The 21,032-nt window shown below is 42.0% G+C and overlaps 1 non-coding gene across 1 annotated transcript; it reads left to right on the forward strand.

Annotated features, from left to right (window-relative positions):
- The first annotated feature begins 580 nt into the window (after positions 1 to 580).
- LOC111824050 lies at positions 581 to 783 on the forward strand. The gene has a single exon (XR_002827151.1). It is a non-coding gene; the product is annotated as a small nucleolar RNA SNORA74 (small nucleolar RNA).
- The last annotated feature ends 20,249 nt before the right edge of the window (positions 784 to 21,032 follow it).

Below are 21,032 nucleotides of genomic sequence, written 5' to 3' on the forward strand. Positions count from 1 at the left end.
GGGGTGAGGGGTAGTGGTGGGGGATGGGAGCTGGCGGGTGGGGGGTGGGGATGGCAGGTGGGGGCTGTGGGTGTGGGGAGTGGGGTGGCAGGTGGGGGTGGTGTGTGGGGAGTAGGAGGTAGGGTTGGTGGGTGACAGGTGGGGGAGGGAGAAGAGGGCATGGGGGGGATAAATGGTGATGGAAGGAGACTTGAAGGCAGTGAACACACAATACAATATACAGATGATGCATTATAGAATTGCACACCCGACCTATGCAATTTTATTAATGAATGTCACACAAATAAGGTTGATTAAAAATAAGTAAAAGGTGGGTCTTTTGAGGTTGATTAGGTTATGAGGGTGGAGCCCTCATGAATAGGATTAATAATGCTAGACTTATCAGGAGATGACTTTATATGTTATATAAATGCTTAACCACTATTTTGTACACTTGAAACTAATATTGAATGTCATCCCTAATTGAAAAAAAAATTAAAGTAGTAAAACAATTTTTAATAAAAATAAAAATACAAATCAGAGTGATCTTTAAAAAATATAAATCAGATCATTTCACGCTGTGCCTAAAAGCCTTAAGCGCTCCAGCAGGGGTCAGCTCTCCAGACAGAATCATGCCTGTGAGGGTGTTACACTGCTGGGAGAGGAATGCCCTGTCTTCTTCCTCCAGTTGCTCCCTTCACTGTTCTGGTGACATGTGGCACTGGTACAAGGCAGTACTGTGCTTCCTTGAGAGTGAGCTAAGCAGCACTTTGGCTGCTTAGTTGTAGTGTGGGAGTAGACACAGAAAAAATAAATTTAAGCCTTAAAGATTCTAACAGCATTTCGACCCACCAAATGGACCTCTATCCTCCCTTCCCTACACTCCAGCCAGCCTGGCTCATCCAGCCTTGAGGAAAGAAGGCAGGGACAGTGCTGCTCAGGAAGCCAGTGAGCATGCATGTGATCAGAAGTCTGGAGAGAGCTCCAGTTCTCTTAGGATAGAAATGGAGGGATGAATCTGCTGAAATCAGCCACCCATGAGGGGACTCTACTTTTCACTACCTGTGATGAGGACATCACCCTTGCATGATCCGCCATGCTCTTGCTCCCCTGTGGCATCCCAGGGGACCCATGAATCATCCACCACAGGAAGCAGCTCTCTGGCCTTTGGGAATGCACAGACCCTCTGCAAAGCCCTTCAGCTCACACGGCTGATCTCAGACTACAGATCCCAGACATCTTCATCCTGGGAAGCAGCCTCTTTTGACTTTTTCATTCTCCTCCTACAAAAAATGCAGGTCTGTGTCTTCTGTACACTGCTCAAAGATGTGTGAGGACCCAGTAGGTGGCAGCTGGACCTGGTATACCCTGGGACATTTGCTGAGTGGCCTCAGACCCAACACTGACACTGAGCTTGAACCTGCATCAATCTGGTGAACACCACTCACCTCTACCTGGGGACTCCCTGAGCACCTACCTCATGCAACTTGAGTGCTTCCAGAGACTCTTTCATTAACTGAGACTAACAGGCACCCAGCAGACGGAGGCAGACAGGGAGGCAGAGCATGGTGTGCTCTGGGACTTTTGCTGACCTGTCCCCAGGCTCAATGCTAGTCAAAGCCAGCTTTGGTGCCCTGCTTGGACCCTCCTGTGCTCACTCAGCCTCGGCAGAGGCTGTCACACATTGTGAATTGCTTTGTAGATGCAAATAGATTGCCCTGGGCCAGTCACATAAAGCATCTGACATTGTTCAGCACCAGAGTCCCTCCCAGGAAGCCCCAGGACCAACACGCCCAGTGGCAGCTTCCAAGCACATCAGAGAGGATACAATTAGCCTCACAAGCTGCATATCCAAAGAGAGATCTAGGCAGGCACCAGAACCTGCTGAGATGAATTGCACTCCACCTGGTCAACACCTGTCAGCAGCTCATACACTGCACGTAGGCAGGGTACACTGTGGTCCCAGCCAACTAGCCTGAGCATCGACTCAATACATGCATGGGCCAATAGCCATCAAGAATCAACTACCACAGGAAGGTTCACATCACACACATGGGACATCCCTGGAGCACTCAACTCAGGTGATCAAGAAGACCTTGCCACTGGGTTCCACAGGACACCTACTACACAAAGCCACACTACCAAGACTTGGATTCTAATACAAAGAAACAAACACACAGAGGCAGCCAAAATGCAAGGAAACATGCCCTGAATTTAAGAACAGGAGACACATCCAGAAAAAATGCTAAATGAAGTGAAGGCAAGCAATATACCAGATACAGGGTGTTTAAAAAAAATGGTTGTAAGGATGTTAATAGAAGTTAGACGAAGAATGGATGAAATCAGTGGGAACTTGAAAACTGATAGTAGGCATGAAAAAGAACATTTAAGCCACATAAAAGATCCAGTCAGAAATAAAGAGTACAACCTCTGCAATGAAGAATACACTAGAGGAAATAAATAGTTGGATGAAGCAGAGAATCAAATTAGTGATTTGGAAGAGAAGGTCACAGAAGACAAAAGCAGAAAAAAGAAAAAAATGATTTTTAAAAATGAGGACTGTTTAGGGGACTTTTGGGACAACATGAAGCATAACAACATCCACATTATAGGAGTACAAGAAGGAGAAAAGAAAGATTAAGGGACTACAGCCTATTAAAAGAAATAATGACCGAACACTTCCCTAACCTGGTGAAGGAAAAGACACAAGTACAGGAAGTGCAGAGTCCCAAAGGAGATGAACTCAAAAAAACACGACACCAAGACACATCATAATTAAAATAACAAAGATTAAAGACAGGACATCTTAAAAGCAACAAGATAAAGACAGTCAGTTACCTACAAGGGAGCTCCCATAAGATTGTTAGCTTGTTTCTCTGCAGGTCAGTAGGGGTTGGCACAAAATATTCTAAGTAATGAAAAGCTAGGACCTTCAACCAAGACTACTTTACCCAGCAAGGCTGTCATTTAAAATTGATGGAGAAATAAAGAGCTTCGCAGACAAGAAACAGCAAAGAAGTGTGTTACCACCAAACATTAGTATAAGAACTATCAAGAAGGAATAAAAGGGAAACAGAGTTAAAAGAATAAAACATATCTATGAATAATCACTTTAAATGTAAGTGGCTTAACTGCTTCAATTAAAAGGCATGATAGCTGAATCGATAAGAAAACAAGAACCATATATATGCAGTCAATAAGAGACCTACCTCAGAATGAAAGATATACAGACAAAAAGCAAGGAGATGGCAAAAGATATTTCATGCAAATACAAACGAAAAAAAAGCTGGGGAGGTAATACCTATAGCTTACAAAATAGACTTTAAAACAAAGGCTATATTGAGCAATAAGGAAGGACACCACATAATGATAAAGGGAGCAATCCAACAAGAGGATATAACCCTTGCAAACATGTATTTCCTCAACATAAGAGCACCTAAATGTGTAAATCAAGTCCTGATATACATAAATGGAGAGTTAAACAATAATATACTCATAGTAGGGCATTTTAATACCACCTTGGCATCAATGGCTGGATTTTCCACACAGAAAATCAAGAAGGAAAGAGTAGCCTTAAATAACGCACTAGAGCAAATGGATTTAATTGGTATCTTCAGAGCATTTCACCCAGAAGCAGTAGAATATACATTCTTTATAAGTGGACGTACAACATGTTCTAGGATACACCACATGTTAGGACACAAAAACCAGTCTCAGTAAATTTAAGAAGAATGAAATATCAGGAATCTTATCTGACCATAACTGTATACAACTGGAAGTCACTGAGAAAAAACTGATATACAGGTGATCTATTACTTAATTGTACACACCTAAAACCACCCTGCCCCAATAAATTTATTAACAGGGAAATAAAAGCAATGAAAAGCAAAAAAATAAAAATCTGGAGATACACAGTGGCGAGAATTGCATGTCAATATACGTAATGTATACTTAACTGTGGTTAAAACTCTAAATCTTATATTTATTTGACCACACTAAAAATGAATAATATAGGATTGAAAAAAAAACAGAAAAAGAAAAAGATAAATCTGCAAAACATAGAAAGTCTTGGAGGCTAATTAACATGTTACTAAACAATGAATGGTTAACAATGAGATCAAAGACATAATCAAATGATACCTTGAAACACATGGAAATGAGAGCACAACAATCCCTAACTCTATGGAACACAGCATAAGCAGTCCTAAGAGGGAAATTCATAACATTACAGGCCTACCTCAAGAAACAAGAAAAATCTGAAATACATCATCTAACTTTACACTTAGAGGAACTAGTGCATAAAAAAACAACAACAAAGACACCACAAAGTGAGAATAATAAAGATCAGAGCAGAAATAAACAAACAGTAAAAAACAAACAAGTGATCAATGAAGCACGGACCATTGTGTGTCAGTGGTTAGAGGTATGGTCCACGCACCAAAGGATCATGGGTTCGATTCCCAGTCAAAGGCACGTACCTGGGTTGCAGGTTCACCCCTGCCCCCTGTTGAGGTGTGTGTGTGTGAGAGAGACAACCATTTGATGTGTGTGTCTCACATTGATGTCTCTCTCTCTCTCTCTCTCTCTCTCTCTCTCTCTCTCTCTCTCCTCTCTCTTTCCCCTCCCTCCCTCCCTCCTTCCCTCTTCTCTAAAAAAAAAAAATTCATGGGAAAATATATCCTTGGTGAGGATTAAAAGAAAAAACAACTTCTCAACAAACGCAGATGCTGGACTGGATGGCTTCACAGTGTATTTCATCAAACATTCAGAGAAGAACTAATACCTGTTCTCCTCAAACTCATCCAAAACACTCAAGACAAGGGAAGATATCCAAGCTCATTTTATGAGTCCAGCATTATCCTAATCCCCAAACCAGAATGAGACTTTACAAAGAAAGAAAATTATAGGCCAATATCCCTGATGAACATAGATGCTAAAATCCTCAACAAAATATTGGCAAACTGGATCCAGTAATACATTAAAAAGATTACACAACATGATGAAGTGGGATTTATTCCGGGGATGCAAGCTTGGTACAGTATCTGCACATAAAAAACATGATACAGCATAAACAAAATAAGGAATAAAAATCACATGGTTATAACAATAGATGCAGAAAGAGCATTCAACAAAACACCTTTTCATTATAACAACTTTCAGCAAAATGTGAATAGAGGGAATACACCTCAACATAATAAACATCACGTAGATAGAAAGAACGAAAGAAAGAAGAAAATGAAAGAAGAAAATGAAAGAAATGAAGGAAGGAAGAAGTTGCAGAAGATACAAATAAGTAAAAGCATATATGGTGTTCAAAGATAGGAAGAATTACCAACATTACAATGTCCAATGATGTATTTCAGAGAGCTACAACAAATACCACAAAAATTTATATGGAAGTACAAAAAAAAACCCCAACACACACACAAACACATACACACACACAAGAAAACAAAGAAAATAAAACCAAGCCAATAGCCACAGTGATCTTGAGAAAGAACAACAAAGTTGGAGGAATCATGCTACCTGATAACAAACTATACTAAAAGGCCATAGTAATAAATATAGCATGGTACTGGCATAAAACAGACATATAGATCATTGGAACAGAATAAAAAGCCCAGAAATAAACCCATACATTTATGGCAAATTAATATTTGACAAAGGACACAAGAACATACAATGTGGTAAAGATAGTCCACTCAATAAATGCTATTGGGAAAATTGGACAGATATGTAGAAAAATAAATGAATGCAGACTACCTTCTTACACCATATTGAAGAATAAACTCAGAATGGATTAAAGAATTGAAAGTAAGATTTGAAACCATAAAAATTCTAGAAGAAAATAAAGGCAATAAATTTTCATAGCAATATTTTTTATTCTGATATATCTATTTGGGTAAGGGAAGCAAAAGAAAAACTAAACAAATGGGACTACATCAAACTAAAAAGTTATTGCACAGCAAAGGGAACCATCAACAAAATGAAAAGACAACCCATTGAATGGGAGAACATATTTGCCAAGGATACATCTGATAAGGGCTTAATATACAAAATTTATGAAGAAATTATAAAACTCAACATCATAAAAAAATTAAACAATCCAATTTAAAAATGAGCAAAGAACCTAAACAGACACTTCTCCAATGAGGACCTGCAGATGAGTATTACACAAATAAAAAGATGCTGAGCATCACTAATCATTACAGAAATAGAAATTACAGTGAGGTATCACCTCACATCTGTCAGGATGGCTATCATCAATAAATCAATAAACATCAAGTGCTGGTGTATATGTGGAGAAAAGGGAACTCTCCTGTACTCTTGGTGAGAATGCAGATTGGTGCAACCATTATGGAAAGCAGTATGAAGTTACCTCAAAAATTAAAAATAGAACTGCTTTATGACCTAACATTTCCACTTCTGAGAATATAACTGCAGAAACCTGAAACACTGATCTGAAAGGATATATGCACCCCTATGTTCATTACAGCATTATTTACATTAGCGAAGATTTCACAGCAGCCCAAGTGCCCAGCAGCAGATAAGTGGAGAAAAAGCTGTGGTACATTAACACAACGGAATACTACTCACCCACACACACACAAAGGAAACGAAGGAAATCTTACCTTTTGCAACAGCATGGATGGAGCTGGTGAGTATTATGCTAAGTGAAGTGAAGTAAGCCAGTCAGAGAAATACAAGTTCCTTATGGTTTCACTTATATGTGGAATCTAGTGAACAAAATAAACTACAATCAAAATAGAAACAGGCTCATAGATATAGAAAACTGACTGACAGCTGTCAGAGGGAAGGGAGGTTGGGGGACTAGGTGAAAAAGGTGAAGGGATTAAGCAAAGAAAAAAACTCATAGACACAGACAGCAGTTTGGTGATTATCAGAGAGAAAGGGGTGTGGGTAGAAGAGGGTTTAGAAAGGATAAATTGTGATGGAAGGAGACCTGACCTGGGGGCAGGGGGGAGGGCGGTGAGACACATAAATCAATGTACAGATGATGTATTATAGAACTGTATACCTGGAAGCTACATGATTTCATTACCAATCTCACCCCAATGAATTCAATTTACAAAAATAGGACATTATGACACATGCTGCAACCTGGATGGGCCCTGAAGACATGATGCTCAGTGAAACAAGCCAGTCACAAAAGGACAAATACTGTGTGATTCCACTCACCTGAGGTCCCTAGAGCCGTCAGAGTCATAGAGGCAGAGGTAAGAGGGAGGGGACCAGGGATGGGGGAGTGGATGCAGAGTTGTTGTTTAGTGGGGACAGAGCTTCGGTTGGAGAAGATGAGAACAGTGATGGAGATGATGGTGGTGACGGCAGCACAACAATATGAATGTACTTAACACTGCTGGACTGTGCCCTGAAAAATAGTTAAAATGGTAAATTTCATTGTGTATATTTTACTGTGATAAAGATATACCAAAAAAAAAATAGAAGGCACTGTCCTGTGTGCAGGAGAATTGGGTAGAGCTGTTCTCCATCTGCCCTACATGGGTGGTTGGGTCACTGTCAAAATCCTGGTTGTGAGATTTTTATAAGATATTATTGAGAGAAACCGGGTCAGATTACATGGGCCACCTCTGCATTATCTCTTACAAATAATGTCAATCTACAATTATATTTCTTAAAGGTTAAAAAATAAAAGGGGTGGCCCAGATTTGGTTGTCTTGCCCCAGAGAATCTGGTCCAAGCAGGTCCAGTTGGGGTCTGGGCTGAGTATAAGGAATTGCCCACGGGCACTGGTAGTCAGTGGGATTGAGGGCCACCATCCAGACCAGTGACCTCCACAGCTATGTTCTCATCCCATCACGGAGCTTCCACAGCCTTTAATACAGCTGCTGTGTCTCAGCCACTGCTAATGCGATCGCTCCGGAGAACAGCTCCTTCACTGTACCACCTGGTTTCTTAAAGGAGCTTCAAACCTTTTAACCATCTCACAAAACACAACAGAGGCAGCACAGTCCTCCCACAGTGACCCTCTGCTTCATTAAACCACATCCACCAAGTGACAAGGATGGGCCTTTTGTGCCGTTCCTGGAACGCCTGGCCAGGGTCCCATCGACAGAGCAGATCCACTTCTCGGTGTCTTGGTTGGGTCCTGGGCCCAGGGCCCAGGAGTGACGCTACCCAAGGACAAGGATGAAGGAAGGGAGCATTGTTGTTGGAAGCACATGCCTTTTAATCATCTACAGGTCTCAACTGCAGAAAAGATACTTATGCTCTGTTAAAGGTCAGGAAAGATAAATAATTTTTCTCTGTGTACTCGGCAGAGTGGTGCTCAAAATTAAGGTAAAAATAATACCTTGTCTTCATATGCTCTCTCCTTCCAGAGATGGCTCCAATTTGCCTGTCAACTTGACTGTGAGATGGAAGAAGTAATGCTGGTGAGTGAAATCAACACATCCCATTTTTAAGGGGTTAACCCAGTGGTCGGCAAACTGCAGCTCGCGAGCCACATGTGGCTCTTTGGCCCCTTGTAACTTGAAACTTCATGGCCCATGCGCAGAAGTCAGTCACTCATCAAAGGTCCGACACCTTACTCTGTGGTCCAGTCAGGGAGGTTCTAATTGTTCGTCAAAGACTGTATCGTTAGGGTAATAATGTGGGCTGTCATGAAGAACTTTTCAGTGTCTGAACCCAATAAAATCTTGCTCCTTGTGGTCCATGATGTGGGCCAGGGAGCCACCAAAGCTCGTCCTCTCCACACAGTGACTCAGGGCTCCAGGGCTCCTCTGGCTTGTGGATTCAGCTGGCAATGAGCACAGACCAATGGTGTAGAGGTCGGACAGAGGAGTGGTGTCAGGATGGCCTGGGAGGAGCCACTCATGGCTGTCCTTGCCTCTGGCCAGACCTGACTCACTTGGTGAGAGAGGCTCAGAAATGCAGAACAGCACAAACTCCTTGCATCTTGGCACATATGACAGCACATTCACTCTCTTGTTCCTGTACCTGTGCAGCCAGCCAACTCAGTCACCTTCAGGAAGAACATCCAAAGAGAATAATAAAATAAAAGTACCTCATGCCAATCCACATAGCACTTCAAAGTACTAAGAGTAAAAAAACTCACTGTCCATGCATTTCTACAAAAAGGTTACTTGCTGTCCAGACCCATTTTCTTCCTTCCTTTTCTTCTTCTCAAAAGAACCGAAGATATCATTCTGGAGCCACCGAGATGGAGCAGGTCAATGGCTAGCTGTCCACCCAATGATGACAACCATGGTCTCAGAGAGAATAGTAACTGCGGACTCCAGAGAGAGCAGCAGTGGGCTGAGTGGGGAGAGAAGTGAGAACTTGACAAGTGACCAGCACGGTGGTGAGCTGATGTGTCTTGAAGGCAGTGAGTCTTAGCCCTGCTCTGTGAGCAGGACGGGAATGGCTCAGAGAGGACTGGACCGGGGGCCTGTTGGAGCCAGAGTGGGGGCTGCCCTGGATCCTCCCCTCTTCTTTCCTGGCCTGGCTCTAAAGCCATGGCCTGGGCATAGCCCTTCAAATGCTGAGGAAAAACCCATCTCTGGTGAGGACCTGGGAAAATGGGGCCCTGGACTCCAAAGTATTGGGGGGACTCCTGCTTATTTTTCTTATTTTTCTCTTGCCAGTTTTCCCCGAAAACTATCCTGTTATATGAAGCTTCCACACAGCTCATGGGGGGAGAGGAGTCTAAGATTCTGAGAGAACCAGAGCTTCTAGCAGAAGGACCGGGAAGGTGGCTGAGATCCAGGGGAGAGGAGCTATGGGTGAGCTGGACCCTCACAGAGCACACCCCAGAGGCCAGCATAGGCTCTGCGCACACTGATGCTGAGGTCACCCCCAGAGCTTCCTAGACACAAGTGAGGTCTGAACTTTATAGGCCCCACAGCCTTACAGTGTGGGCTCTCACCTCTGCCACTCAGTGGTGGGAAGACAGACTGTGGAGCTTGTCCAGTAGGGGCAGCACATCCACCACCAGCCTCATGTGAAGTCTGGAGGGAGAACGGAACTGCATGTGAACAGGCACAAGGGTCAAGTGCAAGAGGCCAGGGCAGTAGAGCCCCAGCTGCAGACCCACCACACCCTGCACTTTAGTTCCAAGTACAGCTCTTTTTTGCAATAGTAAGAATTGTAGGTTTGACTTTGAAGAAAAAAAACCTCAAATTACATTAGAGATTTCAATTTTGGTTTGTCACATGTTCAATGGATGTTAGCTGAACCAAATGTGGTAATCATTTCACAGTGTAGGTAAATCAAACCATCGTGCTGTCTGCCTTAAACTTATACAGTGGTGTATATCAATTATTTCTCAATAAAGCTGGGAAAAATAAACAGTGCCTTAATAAATGGGGAAAAAAGTGGTTATAGATGCAGTGAAATGCATACACAACAACTAAAGAAAACAAATCAGGATACACACATAACAAAGAGTATCATCTTGCCCTGGAGGCATGCTCAGTGGTTGAGCATTGATGTATGAACCAGGAGGTCATGCATAGAGTCCCTCTCAGGGCACATACCCTGATTGTGGGCTCCAACCCCAGTAGGAGGTGTGTAGGATGCAGCTAATGAATGATTCTTTCTCATCACTGATGTTATTATCTCTCTCTCCCTCTCCCTTCCTCTCTGAAATCAATAGAAACTATATTTAAATAAATAAATAGAATCACCTCAAAAAGGTATTTGGATATATAAATTTACCTAAGACAAACGGAAATACTTTGAAATGTTGACAGTGGTTAACCTTGGATAATGGAGAGAAGTGGTTTCTTTTACCTCATATATTTCTTGTAAATTTCTACTAATGATCCTGTATTATTTTGATAATGAGAACAAATCTTCTAAAAAAACATTTAAATAACTATTTTTGGTTTAAAATGCATTTTGCATCCATGTTCAGTGACCATCCACTCATCTTTGAGAAACTTAAAAAGTGCTTTGGGTGTGAAATATCCTTTAAACTGCATTCTTGCACTCTAACAGCTCCTGAATGAGAACACTTGGCTTTGGAGATGCTGGGTCTGCTTGGAAAAATAATGGGGCAGGGGCTGGGGCGCAGTAGGGGAAGGGGCAGATCAGGAACCCTGAAGAGAGGCTCCTAGGCAGGATGCCTCAGTATCCACAGCACAGGCTGTATTTGAAGAATTCCTCATTGGAAGGCTGATATCTACAGTAAAGGTTCAGATTTGATAAATTTTAGACATGAGCCATAGCTAATTTTCTTTTAGAATGGTTTTTGCTGTTCTTATTGCAAATCTATATATATAAAAAGCTAATATGCTTAATGTCCAACCGTCTGACCAGTCGCTATGATGCGCACTGACCACCAGGGGGAGATGCTCAATGCTGGAACTGCCGTGATGTGAACTGGCAATTTACAAAAAACCTGGAACCCACAAGTAACACTCAGCTTCCCCCAAGTGGGACACAGGCCCTGCCACCACCGTGAAGCGACACCCCACCAAATAGCAGCCAACACTGCCGAGACCCCATGGCGCAAAGCCCACAGCCCAGCCCAGCGCAGAAATGATGGCTGTGGGCGCCAGGTAATGATGTCACATAGGGACACCGGCTTCCTCTCCCTAGCGACTAGCCTCCTTGGAGTTTCTTCATCCCACTTGCTTTATAGCCAAGTGCAAACATTTTACAGTTTAACCAAATGTCTGTGAAACGTTTTCACGTGCCTCATCTCATTTCATCCTCACAGAAGTCCTGGAGTAGGTAGATAGGAGACTCGGTAGAATCCTATTTTCTTTAAATTAGCTGGAAAATGGAGATTTAGAATGTTTAGAAACTTGGCCCAGCTGAAAAGAAATAAGAAATGGTAGAACTTGAAAATGACTCCAGGTTTTCTCACTACACAGAATATAGTCAAACAGTGCTACAGTTAAATATTTCACCCTTTGTTCTCCCTGTATGATCTACAATAATAATCTGCTTCGTATTGATATTTACTGCTGTGTTGCTGACAATATCCTGAAAGAAAAGTTGGGGTGCTTCACTGGGCTGGAAAAAGTTTAGCTAAATCAGAAAGCAGGTCTAATTAAGCAAGTTTATCAACATACAGTGGGGCCTTGACTTACGAGTTTAATTCCTTTGGAGACTGAGCTCGTTAAGGAGCTCGTTAACTCAAATTACTCTGTCAACTCAAAGCAAAAAATCGGCCGAGAGACAGCTGGTATCTCAAAAAACTCATTAGTCGGGACACTCGTAAGTCAAGGCCCCACTGTATGTATAAAGCTCTCAGTGGTGCCAGTCATACCCATGTGTTTCAATCTGTCATTGTTGATCATGAGTTTGGTTGACTGTGATCAGAATGCATACTCTGATTTCAGGCCTTTGAAACAGCGATGGTCTATAATTGTAAATGTTTCCTGTGCTCTTAAAGCGAACTAGTGCTCTCCATCTGTGGGGTGTGATTCTCTAAAAGTGTCAGGTCCAGTTGCTGAGAGCTAGTCTAAATCTCCTACACTCCATTGTTTTCTGCTTGTTGTTTTGAGATCAATCACCCTTTCAAGGTAGGATTTGGCAAATGCCTTGAGGGGAGATTGCAGGCAGATGTGGTGGCTACTTCCCTGTGGTTTCTGCCTCTCTGAGGTTCTGTTCCTCAAATGCCCAGCTGCTTGGGCATCTTGAATTTGAAACTCTGTTTCATCCTTTGTCCCATGGAATGACCACTCCCTACTTGAACTTCATTCCTATGTGCTCTTCACTATAATCATGATCACCATACTTGGACATGATGAATGACCAATAAATGTTATTATTCCTTTTTAATAATCAGCCTCTCCCCTCCATGGAGGGTTCCCTGTTCCCTCTCCTCCATGCCCTGTCCCCTCCATGTAGGGTTCTGTCTCCTCCCTGCCCTTCTCCCTTAAAGTGGGCTTCCCTTTCCCCCCTGCCTGCCCCCTCAAAGTGAGGTTCCCTGTCCCCCTGCCTGCCCCCTCCATGGAGGGTACCTTCTCCTCCCTGCCCCGCCCCCTCAAAGTTGGGATCCCTGCCCTGCCTCCTCCATGGATAATTCTGACTCCTCTCTGCCCTGCTCTCTCAAAGTGGGGTTCCCTTTCCTCCTGCCCTCCCCACTGCATGGAGGATTGCCTGTCCAACTGCCCTGTCCCCTCCGTAGAGGGTTCCCTGTTTCCTCTCTCCTCCTTGCCCTGCCCCCTCTAACTGGGGTTCTCTTTCCTGCTGCCCTCCCCCTGCATGGAGGGTTTCCTGTCCCCACTATCCGGTCCTTCCCAGTGGGGTTCCCTGTCCCCCAGCTCTGACCCCTCTATGAAAGGTTCCCTGTCCACACTGTCCTGCCCCCTGCCTGGAGGGTCCCTTCTCCTAGACACACATGGTCAGGGCCTGGAATAAGCTCTGCCCCTGTCCATTCCCTTCCCTCAGCTCTCCTCTCCACCCTCCCCCGCTCCCCCCCTAAACACACACACACCCACACACACACACACTCACACATACATATACACACACACTCTGTTTGACCAGGTAGTTAACTTTCTGGGGACTACAGATCTGTCTTGTCCCCTGGCTTGAGACAAGTCCTGGAGAAGCAGGACCCCTCACTGTCTGGCTTAATAGACAGGGGGCCCTGCTGGGGTCTGGCTGGAACTCTGTCCCCAGCTGCCTCCTGTCAGTACAGCAGCCAGCACTCATCCAGGTCCAGGGAGCACACGCAACCTGCACCCGAATGACAGGGGACCAGCTGCCCACAGGGAAGGAGCCCACACTGGGGCTCTTGGTCTCGCACGGGGCTCTTGGTCCCAGGTGGCGGCTTGATGGAGCCTCTACACTCTCCTGCTTTCTCCCATTACCTGGGGCTCGCCAAGTCCCAATCCTTCGGGAAAGTGACTCCTTGGCTGCCCCCACAGAGCAAGGCCCAGGGAAACCCCAATCCTACAAGTGTTTTAAATACCTGACAAGCCCAAGTTCACCCTTGGAATGAACCCTTCATGCCCACCACAGCCACCACCACGTGGGACACTCCAGGCCGGGCCCCTGGGAAGTGCCAGATAGGCTGGAACCCGCACTCAGTTGCAAGGGGAGGGGGCGGAGGGAGGAGGTTTAACAGGGCTTTTAGGCAGGAGGCGCTGGGCAGGTGAGCAGGAGGGCACTCACCTTGGTGACATTGAGGAAGGTGGCCTGGCCCAGCACTGCCCCTCACCAGCTTCAGCTCCAGTTCCTCCCTCAGATTAGCAAGAGGATCCAGGGAGAGGAGTGCCTGCAGGATGGTGGCCTGGATTCCAGGCTGATGCACTTGGTCTGGCAGCTGGGCAGCATCCACACCAGCACACCTCAGCCTCCAAAGGCTCCTCCAGCTCCTCTACCCGCGGGACCCTGGCGGACTCGGGCGAGGCAGCGGCACGAGCCAGGAAGCCCAGCGGGTCCTGTGACTGGAAGTCCCTCCAGGCTAGTCCCCCTCACCCATGGGACGCCTGTGGCCAGATCTGCCAGGCTGGCCTGCCAGGCGCATTTGCCGCTGCAGCGCCACCTGGTGGGGCCTCTGCGCAGTACCAGGAGGCCACCCTGGGCTCCTTGCTGCCATCCTCCTTTGCTCAGTAGTGTGGGTTAACTCATCCACTCAGCATTGCTTACTGACAGTCTGTCCCTGCAGAATAATTTCAACACAGGACACTTCTGCGATTTGACCAAGTCAGTGTCGAGAGCCAGAATTTTTCATGAGGTCACTGGTTTGGTCATCATGATGTAGAATATCTGATCTTTTGACTTATTTTATTAAATGTTTTCTATTAAAGAAGGATATAATTTTTGTAGATGTTAGAAAGGAGGGTATGTCATTATATGTGTATACCAGGTGTCAGCAATTTATAGTCAGTGGGTGAAATCTGGCCTATTGCCTGTTTATATATGTCCCATGAGATAACAATAATTTTTATTCACTTTTTAAAAGTTAGAAAACAATGAAAAGAATATTTTTGATACATAAACATAATATGAAATTAACATTTTGGTGTCCATAATTAATGTTTGGTGTCCATAATTACTGTTTGACTGGAAGGCAGACATGTACATTCATTTACATATTGTCTTTGGCTACTTTCATGTTACAATGGCAAATGTGAGTAGTTATGACCAAGATGGTATTGTCTACAGAGCCCAAACCATTTACTACCAAAGCCTTTACACAGGAAGTTTGCAGAGCCTTGTCCTTCACAGAGTAGACGAAGGCCATGTGCGTTATTATTAGCTCTGTATTTGGATTTCAAATGATTTTAAATGTCACATATTGCACATTTTAAAATCAACAAAATATGCCTAGCTAGTGTTGCTCAGTGGTTGAGCATCAACCAATGAACCAGGAAGTCACAGTGCTCTGAAACCCAGTCATTTGCCTGGGTTGCAGGCTCAATCCCCAGTGTGAGGTGTGCAGGAGGCAGTGGATCAATGATTCTCTCTCATCATTGATGTTTCTCTCTCTCTATCTCCCTTCCTCTCTGAAGTAAAAAAAAATATTTAAAAAATAATAAATAAAATCAACAAAATATGGTAAATATTCACCAGTAAAGGAATACATACGTAGTTCTGAAATACTTATATGAATAAATATTACAGGGCAGTTAAAATCAATAAAGAACTATTTGTCTCAAAGTAGATAGATTTTAAAATTTATGATAATATAAACAAAAAAGTTCCAGAATATTACATAAAATATACCTGTATATAAATCCAGAAAGAACTAATACCACATAGGGTTGATTGATATATATCTATAATAATAAGAGCATAATATGCTAATTAGACTGAACATCCTTCCAGACGACCTTCCGGACAAAGCCAGGGCTACAAGGGATGCCCGGGTCCCGGGTGCCTGACAGCGGTCCGGGGGGAGGGGAGGTAGGAAGCCCGGATCCTGGGTCCCAGAGGGAAGCTGGTGCTGGCAGCTGGGGGAAGGAAGGCCTACTCTTGCATGAATTTCATGTATCGGTCCTCTAGTATATGTAATAAATGATTAAAAACCTAAATTAGAGGAATGATTAGAAAATTTATAATGGAAATATAAAGAGAGAAATTGGACTGAAAAATTATACAGAGTATTACTGTATTGTATTATTTCTTTATTATTGTATTATGTTTATTTTTTGTTATCCTATAATCCTCACCTGATGATATGTTTAGAGGGAGAGAAAGAGAGAGAGAGGGGCAGAGGGAGAGAGAGAAACATCTATGTGAGAGAGAATCATTGAACGCTGCCTTCTATATGTGCCATGACTGGTGATTGAACCTGCACCTTTTTGGTATATGGGACGATGCTCCAACCATGGGACGATGCTCCAACCAACTGTGCTACCCAGCCCTAGAGTTTCATTATTTATTAAAAAATGAAAATATAAAGAAAGAGGGCAAGATATGATCACTGTTTATTCTACATCTATTAAATGTTTTCTGTACCATAAATATAACTTATCATAAAAAAGGAAGGCAACATGGCCATGGAAGTATTTATTTTTATTTGTTGACAAGAGAAATGTGAATGGTGTAAATGCAGACCAAATCTGCACATACCACCAAAAAATAAATAAAATTGATGGTAATCAATTGATTGGATTCTGATAACTTATCAGAGAGTCACCAAATCATGACTAGCTTATCCTAAAAGAAAAATAAATAACAGCCAATAGCTTTTAAGGAATACACAATAGATACATTAGTTCTTCTAATGCAACAGGGAACTGTTCCAAGGCTAATGTGAGACATTGAAACCAAATAAAAACTGAGCTTCCTTATAAAAACTTTTTGTTCCCAATAATTACAGATCACAAGATAGTTGCTGCTCATTACTTGCATATGGCTAAATAAATTCCAGTAACTAGCTATGGGATTAGCTTTCCAATGTTTAATAATTTACCTTATTTATCTCAGGGAGTTTGAGGTTTGGCCATTCTGCCTTGTTTCACAAAGTACATTGAGCCTCATTTCATTGCCCTTTTCCAATTATTTCTGCTAAGCTTAGGATGAGCCCAAAGAACTAAAGTAGCATCCTGGATATTTGGTTAACATGCCCCAAAGGTGTGTGCTTTAGGGATAAATCTCCAATAAAATATGTTTCAAGGCCATTTCAAGGATGAACCAAACTTCCAGGAACTCTTCACATTTCACCATTCTTGGAAAAAGATATCCTTGATGCCTAAAAGTGATCATTTCCAATTGTACTAATTCAAGGAATAACCATATGAAGCCTTATCTGCAAATAGTAATATTGTTGGACTCGGAAGACAACAAGGTCCCTCTGTTGTTTAAAAGCCTCCCTGTGTCCCAGTCAAAAGAGTGACTCTATATTCTTAGTGTTTTTCTAAACATTTACTGTCCCCTGCAATTCATTTGCCCTGTGTGCTGTCTTTTACCCACACCGGTCTTTAAACTTGTAGATAATTTATATAATCTACCAGATGACTCTTATGATTTATTAACATTCTGAAGTTACAAGAAAAAATACTTGCTTATACTTGCTAATACATCTTAGTTCCCAATATCTCAGAAGGAATATTCTAAAAGACTACAAGATGGGGGTATTCCTGCATACAAGCAAATGCTCTAAGTGGTGCACTGAGCTCCCAAGTTTCAAGTTCTGCTTTGTTTATGTTTGTTTGTTATTTTAATTTCTTTATTAAGTTATTACCTATGTGTCCTTATCCCTACATTACCCCTCCCATCCCCCCCACTCATGCCCTCACCCCATGTTGCCTGTGTCCATTGATTAGGCCTATATGCATGCATGTAAGTCCTTTGGTTGATCTCTCCCCCTTACCCCCACCCTCCCCTACCTTCCCTCTGAGGTTTGATGGTCTGATAGATGTTTCTTTGTCTCTGGATCTGTTTTTGTTCATCAGTTTATGTTGTTCATTATATGTACCACAGTCCCTGGTGGTCTAGTGGTTAGGATTCAGCACTCTCAAGTTCTGCTTTGACCAATAAGGTAGTCATTACCCACATGTGGCTAATTTAAAATGAAGTAAGTTGCACTAACCATGTATCAAGAGCTCAATAGGCATATATGGCTACTGGCAACTCTACTGAACAGTGCAAAATAAAACATTTCTATTCTCACGGGATTTTCTAGTGATTTTAAAATTAGTTTTCTTTAATTTAAAAAAATGGAGAAAGTAAATCATATCAAGCACCATCTCAGATCACAATGGCATAAAACTAGAAATCAACTACAATAAAAACTATTTAAAAAATCAAACACCTGTAGGCTAAGTAGCATGCTACTAAACAATGACTGGGTTATCAGAGAGATCAAAGAAGAAATAAAAAGCATCATGGCAACAAACGACAATGAGAACACAACAATCCAAAATCTATGGGACACAATGAAAGCAGTCTTGAGAGGGAAGTTCATAGCTCTACAGGCCTGCTTCAAAAAACAAGAAACAATGGTAATAAATTATCTAACCTTACAACTCAAAGAGTTAGAAAGAGAGCAACAAGAAAAGCCCAGTGTAAGGAGAAGGAAGGAAATAATAAAGATCAGAGTGGAGATAAACAACATAGAGACCAAAAAACAATACAAAAGATCAACAAACCAAGAGCTGTTTCTTAGAACGGATAAACAAGATTGATGAACCTCTAGCCAGGCTCACCAAGAAGCAGAGAGAGGACCCAAATAAACAAAATCAGAAATGAAAGAGGTGAAATAACAACCAATCCCACAGAAATACAAACAATTATGAAAAAATACTATGAACAACTCTATTCCAACAAAATTCTATGGACAACCTAGATGAAATGGACATATTCTTAGAAAAATACAAGCTCCCAAAACTCAACCAAGAAGAGTCAAAAAACGTGAATAGGTCGATAACTACCGAAGAAACTGAAACAGCGATCAAAAATCTTCCAGCAAACAAAAGCCCTGGTCCGGGTGGCTTTACAGGGGAGTTCTACCAAGCATTCAAAGAACTAAACCTATCCTCCTCAGACTATTCCAAAAAATTCAAGAGCAATGCACATTTCCAGGTTCTTTCTATGATGCCAGCATTACCCTAATCCCAAAACCAGATAAAGACACCACAAAAAAGAGAACTACAGGCCAATATCCTTGATGAACATAGATGCTAAAATACTCAACAAAATCCTAGCAAATCGGATTCAGCAATACATTAAAAAGATCATAAACTATGACCAAGTGGGATTTATTCCAGGGATGCAAGGATGGTTCAATATCTGAAAATCAATAAATGTGATACATCACATAAACTGAAAGACAAAAATCACATAAACATATCAATCAATGCAGAAAAAGCATTTGACAAAATCCAATACCCTTTCTTGATAAAAACTCTCAGCAAAGTGGGAATAGAGGGATCATACCTCAACATAATAAAAACCCTATATGACAAACCTACAGCCAATATCATACTCAGTGGGCAAAAACTAAATCCATTTCCCCTAAGAACAGGAACAACACAAGGATGCCCACTTTCACTACTCCTGTTTGACACAGTACTAGAAGTACTAGCAATAGTGATCAGACAATAAGAAAAAATAAAAGGCATCTAAATTGGGAGAGAAGAGGTAAAACTGTCCTTATTTGCAGACGACAAGATATTATACATAGAAAAGCCCAAAGACTCCATCAAAAAACTACTAGACCTAACCAATGAATTTGGCAATGTAGCAGGATACAAAATTAACACCCAGAATTTCATGGCATTTTATACACCAATAATGAACTGTCAGAAAGAGAAATGAAAAAAACAGTCCCATTTACCATTGCACCAAAAAAATTAAGATACCTAGGAATAAACTTAACCAAGGACATAAAAGACTTGTACTTGGAAAATTACAGGACATTGAAAAAAGAGATAGAGGAAGACATAAACAAATGGAAGAACATACTATGTTCATGGATTGGTAGAATCAACATCATTAAAATGTCCATACTACCTAAAGCAATCTATAGATTCAATACAATGCCTATTAAAATACCAATCGCATATTTCAATGATCTAGAACAAACTTTCAAAAAATTCATCTGGAATAAAATAAGACTCCGAATAGCCACAGCTATCCTGAGAAAGAAGGACAAAGTTGGGATCTCAATGCCAGATATCAAGCTGTATTACAAAGCCACTGTTCTCAAAACTGCCTGGTACTGGCACAAGAACAGACATATAGACCAGTGGAACAGAATAGAGGACCCAGAAATTGACCCAAGCCATTATGCTCAATTAATATTCGACAAGGAGCAAGAGCATACAATGGAGTCAAAACAACCTCTTTAATAAATGGTGCTGGGAAATTTGGTCAGATACATGCAAAAAAATGAAACTAGATCACCAACTTACACCATACACAAGAATAAACTCAAAATGGATAAAGGACTTAAATGTACGACAGGAAACCATAAAAATTCTAGAAGAATACAAGGCAGCAAAATTGCAGATATATGTCGTAGTAATATCTTTACAGACACAGAAACTAGGGCAAGAGAGACTAAGGAGAAAATAAACAGATGGGATTACATCAAAATAAAAAGCTTCTGCACAGCAAAAGAAACCATTAACAAAACAACAAGAAAGCCCAATGCATGGGAGAACGTATTTGCCAATGTTATCTCCGATAAGGGTTTAATCTCCAACATTTACAGGGAACTCATACAACTCAACAAAAGGAAAATAAACAATCCAATCAAAAAATAGGCAAAGGACCTAAATAGAATCTTTTTGAAAGAGGACACTCAGAAAGCCAAGAGACACATGAAAACATGCTTAAAGCCACTAATCATCCAAGAGATGCAAATCAAAACGACAATGAGGTACCACCTCACACCTGTCAGAATGGCTATCATCAACAAATCAACAAATGAGAAGTGTTGGAGAGGATACCGAGAAAAAGGAACCGTCCTTCACTGCTGGTGGGAATGCGGACTGGTGCAGCCACTGTGGAAAACAGTATGGCGTTTCCTCAAAAATTTAAAAATGGAACTGCCATTTGACCCAGTAATACCACTTCTAGGAATATATCCCAAGAAAATAGAAACACCAATCAGAAAGGATATATGCACCCCTATGTTCATAGCAGCAAAATTT

This window comes from Myotis lucifugus, unplaced genomic scaffold (assembly GCF_000147115.1).
Source record: "Myotis lucifugus unplaced genomic scaffold, Myoluc2.0 scaffold_840, whole genome shotgun sequence".
In the NCBI taxonomy this organism is placed as follows: Eukaryota; Metazoa; Chordata; class Mammalia; order Chiroptera; family Vespertilionidae; genus Myotis; species Myotis lucifugus.